This window comes from Pygocentrus nattereri, chromosome 27 (genome assembly GCF_015220715.1).
Source record: "Pygocentrus nattereri isolate fPygNat1 chromosome 27, fPygNat1.pri, whole genome shotgun sequence".
NCBI classification, from domain to species: domain Eukaryota; kingdom Metazoa; phylum Chordata; class Actinopteri; order Characiformes; family Serrasalmidae; genus Pygocentrus; species Pygocentrus nattereri.
Genome location: NC_051237.1, coordinates 5519464 through 5533619, shown reverse-complemented (window position 1 = coordinate 5533619; position 14156 = coordinate 5519464). Strand labels below are relative to the sequence as shown.

At 40.1% G+C, this 14156-nt stretch overlaps 1 protein-coding gene across 4 annotated transcripts in view; it reads right to left on the bottom strand.

Moving 5' to 3' along the window:
- ripor2 (RHO family interacting cell polarization regulator 2) overlaps positions 1–14156 on the bottom strand; it is an 87502-nt gene that overhangs the window by 40982 nt on the left and 32364 nt on the right. The window contains exon 1 of one of the 4 annotated variants that reach the window (XM_037535379.1): positions 9334–9498. The exons of the other annotated variants lie outside the window; for them this stretch is intronic. The gene's annotated coding sequence lies outside the window, so the exon portion shown is untranslated. Of the gene's footprint in view, positions 1–9333; positions 9499–14156 lie in introns of those variants that run through there. 4 annotated transcript variants of the gene reach the window in all.

Below are 14156 nucleotides of genomic sequence, written 5' to 3'. Positions count from 1 at the left end.
TGAAGCTACAGTCAGCCCCAGATGCCTCCTGCAGAAGCTAAAACGCTTCGAGGAACAGTTGTCCTTAAATCCTCTGCTCGCTTTTTGAATCTAACACTTGATCTGCATTTCCATATTTCAGTAGGCTCGCAATGCAAATGATTATTTGTCAAGTCACTGAGCCCACTTTGACTCGAATTGGGTTTGACTGAATTCAGAGCTGGGTTAATAAGCCCCATTTACTCAGCGCTGAACCATCTGAACCATGCCATATACATAAGCTCCCCTTACGGTTCATGCTGCAAGCCACGCTTCCTGCTTTGAAGTGCAGGAAATTAACTGCATTAACTATGCAGGTAGGGACCCAACCTAGCAGTTCACAGAAGAAGAAGGTAGACAGGTAGGGCTCTAGCACGATTCATCAGCTGAGCCACAGATGACTTTAAGCAGCACAAGCACAAGTATAAAAGAAAGATGCATAGCTGCATTCTGCTCTGCTTTGCTCCACTTTTAGTCAGCCGGGCATATCTGGCACATCTATCCCTAAAATGAGGCAAATCCACCAACATTCCAATGTTTATATACATAAATATTTGTGCACAATGCATTTGCATGGATATATATATGTGGTGATGGTGTCTTATGCTTTTGTGGTAGATCAGACACAGCAGTGTTGCTGGAGTTTTTAAAGACTGTGTCCACTCACTGTCCACGATTAGACACTTCTACTTTGTCAGTCCAAAACATATTATTTTATGTTTATATATTTTTTTGGTTTCCCAAAATCTCACTTTTTATTAAGAAGCATCTTTAACAACTAAAGGAAATGTACATTTCATTTCTTGTATAAAATAGTAAAAATAAAACTAAACAATATATATACACAGATAAAGTAGTCAATATTGTATATTTGGAAAATATTAGAGTCATAAACACTTCAAAACCAGCTGATCCACAGCTTGCTGCATGGACAAGACCCCAAGAGAGCACTGTTGTCTGATGCAGCTGACCACATTAGGTGGCTTCTCAGGTTGTACAAGAAGAAACTGGTCATTCTTTTATACCTGCTGCCTCAAAAATTATGTGGACTACAGACGGACTAGACAGTGGGAGGCGATCAAAGGTCTGCTGTGTTCAGTATAATCTGAAATATGACAAACATCCAGAACACTGCCATTTAGCTAAATGGACAAATGTTGGTGTGGTTCACACTGTTCCGCTATCTGCTCTTATTTGTGGCTTACTGCTATGTAACTGCTAGGACAGAACCCATAGAACTTGTATATTGTCCACTATCAAAAAGAATTGTAACAATTATTTCTGTAGGGTTACAAATGTATCAAAATAAATAACACTCAGACATTTCAGTGCACTTGCTCGGTGTCATGAAACATTTTGCTCTTTTGATGCACAATAAATAGGCTACGTTCATTTGAAATATGGGTCAAACCTTTTTTTAGCTTATCTTTACTGATACAAATATGATTTTAATATCATCACACATTTGTACCAGCTACCCCTGTATGCATATACAAATATATTGCAAACAGAATTTTTTTTTTTTTCAGCCCTACAACATCTGATGCAGCCAAAATACTGAATTATTATTCAAAGCTGTACAACACTGAAGACAATAAAAGTAGCCACACTTAAGCTGTAACAGTCTGAATCTAAACTCCATCAAACTACACTACAGAAGGAACCTGTAGATGAGCTTAATCACTGAGAATACTTGCTAATAAGAAAAACATTCTATTGTTAGAAGCTGACAAAAATCATGAATCAGAACTGCTGACAAAATGAACAATGTGCAGAAAAACAGAATAACTGAATAAGCTCACAGAAACACACATTTCTGAATGTTATATATTACACAGATAACAGTACTTTACATAAAAAGTGAATTCAAATCTGACACTCAAACTTCGAGGAACATTGTAGTTTTAGTGTAAAGCATATCTTTCCATTTAAAGACAGAACAACAAGTTAAAACTAAGCTAGTTTAGTATGTTACATTTTATTTCAAGTCATTTCAAGAAGCAAAGTATGTGGTGACCCAGTCATTGTTCATTGCATCGCCTCTGGCCTATAGAGTTCAGTGCGCTCCACCGTCCCTCTCCAGCTGTTTTACTACAGCTGTGCATCACAACCCCCCAGAGGGGCACAGCACAATGTCTCCTTAAATGCCAACGTGGCAAATGTGCCTTTTAAAGCAGATTATGCATCACAGTAGGCAGGCGTCAATAGAAAATTCATCGGTCACATAAAGATGTTGAACTTGACAACATCATCACAACTTAATCTTTCAACCAATAGGGTTTCAAACAGAAATTCAATAAACCAATCAGCATCATGTACAGCTGTTCACTGCTGTTAAACCACAGACGGGAAAAATAAACACCCAGCTTATCAGATTATGTCTGAGAGATAAGCACTATAGATGTTTCCTACTGAGGTTCTATGAGTGCAGCAGTGGGGCAAAGGTATAAGGGACACTAGAAGGGTCCTCGCAGCAGCTGAACAGACTGTTAGTCAGGGGGATTATGGAGCACCCCCCCCCACTGAGCAGCAGCGAGTAAACAGAGATCATCTGCCAAGAGTGAAATGAAAAATAAGAAGATATCCTCAGGATTAATTCATTCTCATCACCTAATCACTGCAGTGACAGTGACAATCATCAAAGTAAGTATTTAGCCTGGTTCAGCCCAGGTCTCACTGAGTTCTGCGTTAATCACTGATTTTAAACAGATACAAGACGTTGAATAATTGTAAACAATGACAAATGAGCTACTTCAAAACATTGAGTAGTGATTCAACTCGTATCTACAGCCAACAGAATTTCGGTGTCCGGAATAGTTCATTGTAGTTGCTTTACCGATCATGAAATTTTACATACCATTGGCATTTCATATCTCTTTACAGCTAAAGCAAATGATTTTGTGGCCAAAATTTTTTAAAACACCTAAAATAAAATAATATAAATGAAAAGGCCGATTCCAGTCTGACCAATTCCGATTCTGGCCACAACATTTGCTCCATATTTGAGCATATCCCCAACACCACCAGTACTTAAAGAACACTGACCAACTGCATGTTTTATTAGAGAGAGCATAATGAAACTTGTTAAATGGCATTTCCCTATGTAGAAACTGTGCTCTGAAAACAGATACATGAAACAAATGAAATTGATAGTTCAGATTTACTTGGAAGAATATCTCACTGCATTAACAAACATTAAAAGTTAGGATTGTGTTTTTTCCTTCTGTAAAGTTACAAGGTTAGTTCCAACAGCAACAACGTCAACTTATTCAGCCTACAGCACTTTAACCGCGCCCAATCAAGCTGAAGTTATAAAGAATGTTTCAGGTCACACTGCTTTTTAAATGAGGCACAACACAAGGGAGCCATCCAAAAGAGATATATACACATATATATACATATATACACACACACACACACACACACACACACACACACACACACACACATAGCCAAAATTATTCGCTCGTCTGCCTTCACAAACATATGAAATTGAGATCCCATTCTTGATCCACAGGGTTTAATATGATGTTGGCCCACTCTTTGCAGCTATAACAGCTTCCACTCTTCTGAGAAGGCTTTACACAAGGGTTAGGAGTGCATTTATGGGAATTTTTGGCCATTCTTCCAGAAGCGCATTTGTGAGGTCAGACACTGATTATAGATGAGAAGGCCTGGCTCGCAGTCTCCACTCTGTGCAGGCCATTCAAGTTCTTCCACACCCCATGTCTTTACGGACATTGCCTTGTTCACTGGTGCGCAGAGATATTGGAACAGGAAGGGGCCATCACAAACTGTTCTCACAAAGTTGGGAGCATGAAATTGTCCAAAATCTCTAGGTCTGCTGAAGCATTAGGAGTTCCTTTCACTGGAACTAAGGGGCCGAGCCCAACCCCTGAAAAACAACCCCACACCATAATCCACCTTCACCAAACTTTACACTTGGCACAATGCAGTCAGACAAGTACCGTTCTCCTGGCAACCACCAAACCCAGAGTCGTCCAACGAACTGCCAGACAAAAAGGCGTGATTGGTCACTCCAGAGAACACGTCTCCACTGCTCTAGCGACCAGTGGTGGCATTTTACACCACTGCATTTGACACTTTTGCATTGCGCTTTGGTGAAGGCTTTAATGCAGCTGCTCAGCCATGGAAACCCACTCCATGAAGCTATCTATGCTGTTCTTGAGCCAATCTGAAGGCCACATTAAGGTTGGAGGTCTGTAGCGTTTGACTCTGCAGAAAGTTTGTGACCTCTGCGCACTATACGCCTCAGGATCTGCTGACCGCTCTGTCATTTTATGCATCCTACCACTTTGTGGCTGAGTTGCTTTTGTTCCCAATCGCTTACACTTTGTTATAATACCACTGACAGTTGACTGTGGAATATTTAGTAGCGAGTAAATGTCACGACTGGACTTGTTGCACATGTGGGATCCTCTCACGGTACCATGCTGGAATTCACTAGCTTCTGAGAGCGACCCATTCCTTCACAAATGTGTGTAGAAGCAGTCTGAATGCCTAGGTGCTTGGTTTTATTCACCTGTGGCCATGAAAGTGATTGGAATACCTGAATTCAATGATTTGGATGGATGAGTAAATACTTTTGGAAATATAGTGTATGTCTTAAAGGTGCAGTAATAGAAACAGACTGTTTAATTCTAAGCACTAAGAGAGGGTGGAAAATGGCCACGTACAAACTATGATCAATATACATATCTAATAAGAAGATAAAGGATATAGATGCTTTAAATGAAGGAGGATACAGGCTCTTTAAATAAAAATAGCGGCACTCCTAGCTTTCAATGGTATTTTGTAAAATGTGGAAAATAGGAAACTTGTTCATATTAGAAGCATTGAAAAGGTAGTAATTTCACTATTTAATCTCAGCTATGAGGAAGCAGGGCATGTGCTATCTATGGAAGTTGTCTCAAGGAAACCCACACATGCATTAATAAAACCACTGTAATGATTCATAACTCGTCATTCAACAAGCAGGCATACAAGTCAGTGATCCAAACAACACAACAGCACAATATAAAGTGCTGTGAGGTTGGCTTTAACAGGCAGACAAATCCATAGCCGATCCTGTTCTCTATAGTGTCTGACACCACAGTAACACAACACTGACCTGTAATTCACTGAGATTATTTAATTTCGCATTTCTGGCTGTGACGACCAGCAAACCACCAATTACCAATAATGACCACAGGACCACTCACTACAAAAAAATCTGATGTGCTCTTTCAAGCTTTTCTCTGTCTCTTCCTGGAAATCTCAGATCTCTATCTTTTTTCCCCCACCCCCCACTTTTCCCCTGCCTCTATCTCTCCTGAAATACCCCTCCTCACACCCTCTGGGCCGGGCTTTCCGTCTGGGATTTGTCCAGACAAGCACAACAGAGACACAGAGGCAGCTTTAACACAGATAACTAACACTACTCGGTCATATATCACTCTCCCACTCCCCATTTTAAAGCACAGGACACAGCTGTGCGGAACTGTTTAAAAGAAAAGAAAAAAAAGGAAAAAAAAGAAGAAAAAAAAAACCTCACCTTGGCTCACTGTGACAATCTGGGTGAAAGTTGTATATGGAACATATGGACAGGCCCACATGGCAGGATCACTAAAGGCTAAGGGTCTGTGTTACAAGAGCACTGCTGACCACTAAGAGTAAGACCTAACTCAATGACCATCAGCTGTGAAAACTCAGGACATACATTTCAAAAGAAAGTTGAGAATGGTGAATACTCTATGGTGAATCTCTAAGCACTTCAATCAAGTTTGGCTTCAATTCATGGTGCTAAACTGTGATTATAAATTCTGTGTGTCTTTATATCTTGATTTTTTGTTTTATAGCCTACACCATGATTTGGTTCATATTATTGTCCACATTCACAAATATTCTCAGCGGAGTTGAATATGAACATAGCCTACACATGGGGCACATGTCTATAGGCCTACAAGGGATGCAAACTTTGATCATTAACGCATGATCAGCAAGCAATTAATCGTTAACTGGCAACTCGTATCAAGGATGTAGCTTATCAAAACATCAATCATAAAACTAATTTTGTTCTGAAATCTGACTGTCTGAGCCACATTTAAAGCCACTGTAAAATACTTGATATAGACACACTTATCAACTGAAGTCTGTATTAATGTGCCAAGATATTAGGAAATGTTCCTTGTATGGACTGTGGATCACAGTAATGATAGATGGGGCTAAATATAATAATGAACATGAGATAAACACCCCAAAATCATTCCCTACATAAGAAACTGCTTTTTGCTTAAAGAGGCTGAAACTATTATTGAGCATCTGACAAAAAAAATAAAGAAACTGATGAAATGACTGGAATAAATAAGAATTCGCTACTGAAAGTTCTACATTCTAAAGTTCTATAGCGATATTACTCATTACCAGCCCAAGTTAAAATGGGCATAAATGCAGGGGCTGGCTTTGCCTTACTGTACCACAGTAGCTCTAGAAAGCCTTCTCGTCTACCACATCCTTCTCTATGGTTTTACACACCCATGTGTGATTTCCTTACACCGCCATGCATCATACTTTCTGTCTTGTCTTAGCCTTGTCTTAGCCTTGTCTTAGCCTTGTCTTAGCCTTGTCTTAGCCTTGTCTTATCACTTGAGACTGTTTGCTTTTACAAAAATACAAAAATAATGTTTCCTCTGAACAGCACAGTTCGCGCTCATTCTTACTCTGCTCGCAGCAAAAGCAGAATGATTGCAGAAGTTGCCCTGTAACTGGAAGGTCACCAGTTCAATCCCCAGCTCCGACGGTACATGACTGAGGTGTCCTTGAGCAAGGCACCTATCCCCCAATTGCTCCCTGGGCACTGTGGATAGGTCTGCCCACAACTCTGGGCAAGTGTGCTCACTGCCCCCTAGTGTGTATGCATTCACTAGTGTGTATGTCTGGTTTCACTTCATGGAGTGGATAAATTGCAGTGGTGAAATTTCCCCATTGTGGGACTAATAAGGGAATCTTAATATTGTAGGTAAGCTATTGTCTTTTCAAAAATTAGTCCCAAACACCACCATCTTCAAATTCAAAATGTTCCTGAACTTGAATGGCAAACCCGCCTATTCAAACAGACATGGTTGTTTAGGGAAAATATATTGTATTTCTCCAATGGATAGCATTGATTTATTTGTCAGTAAATGGTTGACTGGTTGATTTACATTCCTAAGACACACATTTTATATTCTAATGTAAAAAAACTAAAAAGTTCAACTGCATTCTTATCTGATCTTTTTGTTCTTTTTATCAAAAATGCTTTGTATGGCTTTTCAACAAACAACATTTATGCACAGGCCGTGCATAAAGGTTTTGGGCATCAGTGCAAAAGAGAGAATCTTGTAGCATCTAAGAATCGATTATTCGTCCCACTGGGATACACATAGCCTCAGATTTCACTGGGATCTGCAGTCAACACTGACTTTAAGCACAAATCAAAAATTATACAATGCCAAATTAGCTCATTCACTACCTCAACAAGTGGTTTAACTCTTATCTAGAGCCCACAGGATGATGTCAGCACCCACAAATGTCCCATTGTTCCAAAAGTTGCACTGCATAGAAACAACAAACAGAACACCGCCTGACTCCATTCATTACTACCCACTGCCTCAACAGATCATCAGAGTGACTAGCCTCTGAATTTTTGCTCAGAAATGTCAGAGAACAGCTGACAAAAATTGATCTAATGAGAGTTACATGACATCGGTGAGCCTATCAGACAAAGTGGATGAGACAAGAGAAAGGGAAATCAAAAGCAAGAGTACATGATGGGGAAATGGGAGAAGAGGAGAACATGAGGAGTCTGATACAGAAAAAGAAGGAAAGAGGAACTGAAAAACAGAGCTGAGTAAAAGTGTCTGTCAGTAAGCATGTTGGCAGCTTTAGGCCTTGGCATCTCCCCTCCATACCCCACTGTCCAAACACTTCCCATCAAATATCTTTTAGAACTAAACCTCTCTGGGATACGGAGCACACCGATAGCAAGCAAACATGTCACACAACTCTGCAGAATCAACCCGAACCATCGTCGATACACGTTCTCTCTTCAAACCACAACTTCTGTTTTTAAACAACGATAACACAAATACTGTATGAACTACAGCTCCCTACAGAATCACTGTAATCACTGTGATAATACAAAGCACCCAGACATACAGAGACACTAACTACACAAGCAGCTTGCCTGTGTGTGAAACTGTCTGGCACTCAGAGAAATCCCTAACTATGAGTATCTTATCATTTTAAAAATCAAAAAAATGTGCCAAGAGTAAACTTGTGTTACATCTGAACAAAAACCTTCTTTTAATCTTTTATTCAAGAGATTAAATCCAGTAAACTTAACAAACACCAAACTATGTTAAGTGTATGGTGTATCTAACATCCTATCTACTCTGAAACACACTATGTAGCAGAGCTGGGCCATGTGACAATATTTATCATCATCGTGATAAATGAAATCATAATATGTCACAATATGCTTTTCTCAGCGTCTTGTGAATATCATCAACTTTTAAAAACAGCTTAAGAACTGCATGTTTGGTTTCAAAGAGAGCATCATCTGTCCTGCATAATTGGATTATAGCTTCTCAGACAATACATCTCAGACATTAGAAAAAAAAACTTCTTAAAGTATCGAGATATGACATTGTGCCATATCACCCACCTCTACCATCTATCTTAAATCCCTCTGCTCCCACATGTAGGGGATTCTGCTTTATATGCTTTTACTCTTAATTAATTTATTATAATATTTTCACCTCCGTATCATTCATCGTTCATGTTCTGCTGTGTTGTACTGTAATATCTGTACTGTATCTGCTGTGACACTGTAACGTTTGTGCCAGTCTTGAATACAAAAGGTGGTCCCGCCTGTATACTGTGGGCTCTCACTAACTCCCCCTCAAAGCGTTTCTCAGAGTCTGAGAGAGAAGGAAGGGATGGAGGAGACCGGGAACCCAAACTGACCAAACCGAAAGGGCGACAGCGCTAGCAAAGTGGAAAGCTGCGTTCAGGTTCATTCTTCGGAGCAAAATAAAGTAACGAAACCGAATTTTCAAAAAGAAAAACAGGGGCTATCGCAGCTACTTTCCCCCTGCCAGACCTCACACTAGCTCGGACCAAGAAATGGCGCAAATAAGGGTATTTACACCCTCCAGCCTCCTCTAACAGGAGGGGGAAAACCGTTAAAAAACATTGAGCCCAGTCCGCCTGAACCCCGCTAGCGTTAACGTTAGCTCTTTTAAACGCAAACTCTAAACGGGAACATCTACTCACCGCCGCTGCGAAGAGAGAAAACTTAGTCCAAGTAAATCCCGTTCACTCGAACTGTCGCTGATCCATTCACCCCAAACCGCTGAGGCGCCTTCATCAAAACATTCACAGCTTGGAGACTCGACGCTTGTAAACGCTACAACACCCAGTGAATGGCAGCATTGCATCCGAACTCATGTGTCCTCCCGTGTAGGTTTGTAGTGGGCAACGCCCCCTAAGCTTCAGCGGACGAATGAACAGCCAGAACGGCAGCAGTGGGCGGGGTCTACCTGTGCCCTCATTTAAATATTGACCCTAAACTCATGCTGCTGCTGTAGTCCAGCTTTACCGCACACTGGACTGTATTTGTGGTTTGAAGCCGTAGAGCTCCGAGTTATTGTGGTATTTACTCAGCTGTCATGGGGTCCACATTTACAGCCAGCCTCTAACAAAGTCTGTACCAGCACTGTGTGCACCAAAATAACTCAGGGTGCCTGAAGGCTACATGAAACCTTCCTCTCAAGTGGAACAGAATGCGTTACCTTCCCCTCACCAGCTTTAACATGGAGACAACAGAGGCAGTTGTTCAGAGCAAATTTACTACATTCCAGTGCTTAAAATATTGGAGGTGAATAATTGTGTGATTGCATTAAACACATGACTCTGGCCACAACGAAATCCATTCAAGATGTTCATATGCCAAGTAGCATAAATTGTGGTGTGTTGAATAAATTAACAAATAAACAATATTACAGCTTTGTTAACTGGCTGGTCAGTGAATTAGCTTAGTTAGGAGTTACTAACATGGTAACCCTGCTGAAAAAGGACCATTGGAAACCATAAGGATTGCTTTCTAATGGTAAGTGGCTTAATGGTTTTCAACAGAAACCATTAGTTTCCTGTAGAACACCTTTAAGCATTTAGAATCAACCACTGGTCACCTGTTAAAGCATCAGGATCCTTTACATCGTGATATCAAACCATTTAAAAGCCAAAACACATTACTAAACAACCAGGAGCCAACAGAAACACTTGAATGTTTTTATGGGTTTCCAAGCAGGGAAGTGACCTCTGTAAAAAGATATGGGGACCAAAGTCTCACTAATAAAGCACTCATTCCATGTAAAGATGGATTTTCCTTAGCATTTTAAATAAAAGAGTTTGAAGTATTGTGTAAATGTTAAAGTTATGAAACCACTAACTACCCCACATGGACTCCAGTCCATACATACATAAAAACTAAGCTGCTAAAACAGCTCATTTTTTGTGATGTTACTAAAATCAGCACATTCACATACACTTTACGGACAAATGCATTGGGACACCTATATTACACCCACAAGAGCTTTTATGACACCACATTGTAAAGTTATGGGCATTAATATGGAGTTGGTCCCACCTTTGCAGCTATTGCAGTTTCCACTCTTCTGGGAAGCTTTCTACAAGGTTTTTGGGTGTGTCTCTGTGAAGTTTCACCCATTCATCAAGAAGAGCATTTGTGAGGTCAGACATTGATGCTAGCAAGAGGGCCTGGCTCGCAATCACTGTTGTAGATCATCCCAAAGGTGTTCAACTGGGTTAAGGTGGCTCTGTGTAGGCCAGTCAAGTTCTTCCACTCCAAAATTACCCAGCCATGCCTTCTTGGACCTTGCATTGCTCACTGGGGCTCAGTCACACTGGAACAGAAAAGGACCTTCCCCAAACTGTTCCTACAAAGTTGGAAGCACATATATTGTACCAATGTCTCTGTATTTTGAAACAGCAAGAATTACCTCCTCTGGAAATAAGGGCCCTAGAACAACCCCTGAAAGACAACCCCACAGCATTATCCCTCCTCCACCAAACTTTATACTTGGCACAATGCAGTCAATCAGGTAGCGTCCTCCTGGCATTCACCAAACCCAGACTCATCTATCAGACTGCCAGACAGAGAAAAGTGATTCAGCACTCTAGAGTCCAGTGGCAGCCTGGACTGCTTTCTGAACGATGCACAATACAGGGCTATCAGAACATGTCATTTACGTATATTAGTCACAGCAACAAACACAGCCTGCTTAATTCTCAGACAAAAAACGGAAAATGGTCATGTAAAAATAAATTATGACTGTTTTTGGTTCATAAGACCACACCAACATTATAAGTGGATCTCAAAGGAAAAAAGTATATATGTCCTTCATAGATACCCTGAAACATCAACTGCAGTCCATGAGCCCCATACAATGGCAAAAAGCTAAACAAGCAAGCAAATTACCATTAGTAACATAGTTTATGAATGTAGTTAGCAAACGTACATGGATTAGATGTTAGCTGAAGAAGTATGGAAAATTCTGGACTGTTATAAGGGCAGTGTAAAAGGGGCTGGGACATTGTCAGGATGACTACGAACAGATACAGAAACTAATACTGAATTAAATTTCTTCTGTTCTCTTTTCTCTCTCTTTCACATACAAAGACGCACAGACGCATGAACACACTTCAAAGTCAAAATCTCTCCTGCAGGTAGAGTAAACCCACATCAGAGGCACTCTACTTCAAGGTGAAATCAGTGCAAGCACATTAAACTTTGAGCACCTGGGTGTTCCATTGCACTGTAACCCCACTTACTCCACTCACTGAAGCTATAAGTTCATTTCGCTCCTACCAGTGACCTCATTGTGGCTAAGTCTGACCTGAGTACAAAAGCATGCCTTCTAATTGATGCGTTGTACATCAGTCCACAAGCCTGAGTGAATCCATGTAGGCAGCCTTGGGCAGAGCAGCACAGACACCTCCATACGCCTCCTCTCTCAGCTGCTCTGAAGCTCATCCTGTAATTATGGCTGTCATCAGCAGCCCCCGACCAGCAGCTATATTTACTGGAGCTCTGTGCAAACAGCAATCATGCTTAAAAAGAGCCCTGTACAACAGCCGAGCTTTACAGCCCCGCCGGACCTTCAAAACTGTTCTCAAATTAGGAGACTTAATCCAAGAGAAAAAGACTCTTAATGTGTGAATTCATAAAATCTGCCTTTGACCCGCAAGGGACAGTATAAAACCCAAATTTGATAATATTCTACCATGTCATCAAAGATCTTTCGCATTGAGATGGTTCCTCTTCACTAGAATGAAACTAGCAGACTCATAGGGGTGGTAGGTTCACTCACACTTCTATTTACATATACATTCTTATCCACGATACATATGAATTATCTGTCAACATATGGAACACCACAACCCACCAGAACAACTTTAATGCACCTTTGCATTGATTCTACAAGTCTCTGGAATTCTAATGGAGGGCTGGACCACCAGATTCCCTCAATTGCTATTTTGATGATTGCGGGTTCTTCTGATTTCTCCCAATTCTCTGAATCCATCAATGATATTATGTACCATAGATGATGCAATCACCAATGTTCTTTGCTGTTTTACACTAAGAAACATTATTCTTGAATTGTTGCGCATCTTGCCTACAAAGTCTTTCACAGAGTGGTGAATTCCTCATCATTTTTACTTCTTAAAGGCTCAGCCTCTCTGAGATGATCTCTTTATACCAATCATATACGGCCATGAAATTAGAAATAAATTAGAAATTTATCTAGTTAGCTGTAAGATTACACCAGGTCTTTTAGAATTACACCACTTTACCAGCATTTTTTTGCCCCTGACCCAACTTTTTTGAAATATGTTGATGGCATAAATTTCAAAAGAGGCATATATTAAAAAAAAAACAGTACTTTTACACACAACCAAAATAAATGTGTAATACAAGTTAGCACAAAATTCAAAATAAAAATATACATACATGTATTGCACCACCTAATGCACAATAACTGTTCATTTGCTGAATTTATCATATTGGAAAGAAAAATAATGAACTGTAGCCTGCACAAAAGTTATTGCACATTTTTTATTTTTCCTAATATGTTTAACTCAGAAAATAAATAGAAACTGTGCTGTACACTTTATCACCATATTATCACCATTTGCCCTCATGTCAACTTCATGCTGGTAGCTGAGTTTCACATGGTGCATACAAGGAGTTAAGCAAGATAAATACGGGGTTCTCTCTGTCTCCTTTTATGTACATTCCTGTAAACACTTGAAAATGAAAACTCATACAAAACACACCATAAGTGCTATCAAAGCGATGTTCAAGAAAAACAGCATTTGTCTCTAAGACTCAGATTCCACAAAATAGCCAGCCTTCAGCTTAATAATAGTTTTGAACACATGGTATATGGTTAACAGGTTTAAGCAGGAATCAACTAACTTGACTTCCCAGAGTTTTACCTATTTAACTTTTACTTGGGTTTTAGAGCGGAGTCTACTGTAATGAAGACTGACATTTTTAATTGAATGGTAAAATTTGAATCCTACTCCCCTAATGTAAATTGTTATTATGTTAAAAACAAAAAAATATCAATGTAATAAAGTCTGAAGCGATAAGATGTCAAACCACAAAGTTTTTCCTGGTACTATTCACAAGGGAAAGTCTCCACAAAACATAAATCCAGTGACATAAGTTTCATAATAAGACACCTGAAACTGTATGAAATCATGCCTTAAACCAAAGGACGTGTATATTTTCTCTGGCAGCACATTTAGAGAGTTAGTAAGGCTTGCATGGTTAGATTATAGGCTGTCATGCCCTAAAGCTCATCTCCTGTATTTGTTCTATAATGACAGACTGAGCTGCAGGTAGCAGTGAAGGCTGCCCACCGCACACAGCTGCCTGCTCCCGGCCTGCCAGGTGTTCTCTCTGAATTCATCTGCGTGGAATGAGCTGTTGGATCAGTCTTTATGTGTGGTCGATAACAGTAAAGGTGAAAACTAGAATACATGAAGCTGGTCTGGGTCAGCGTGAG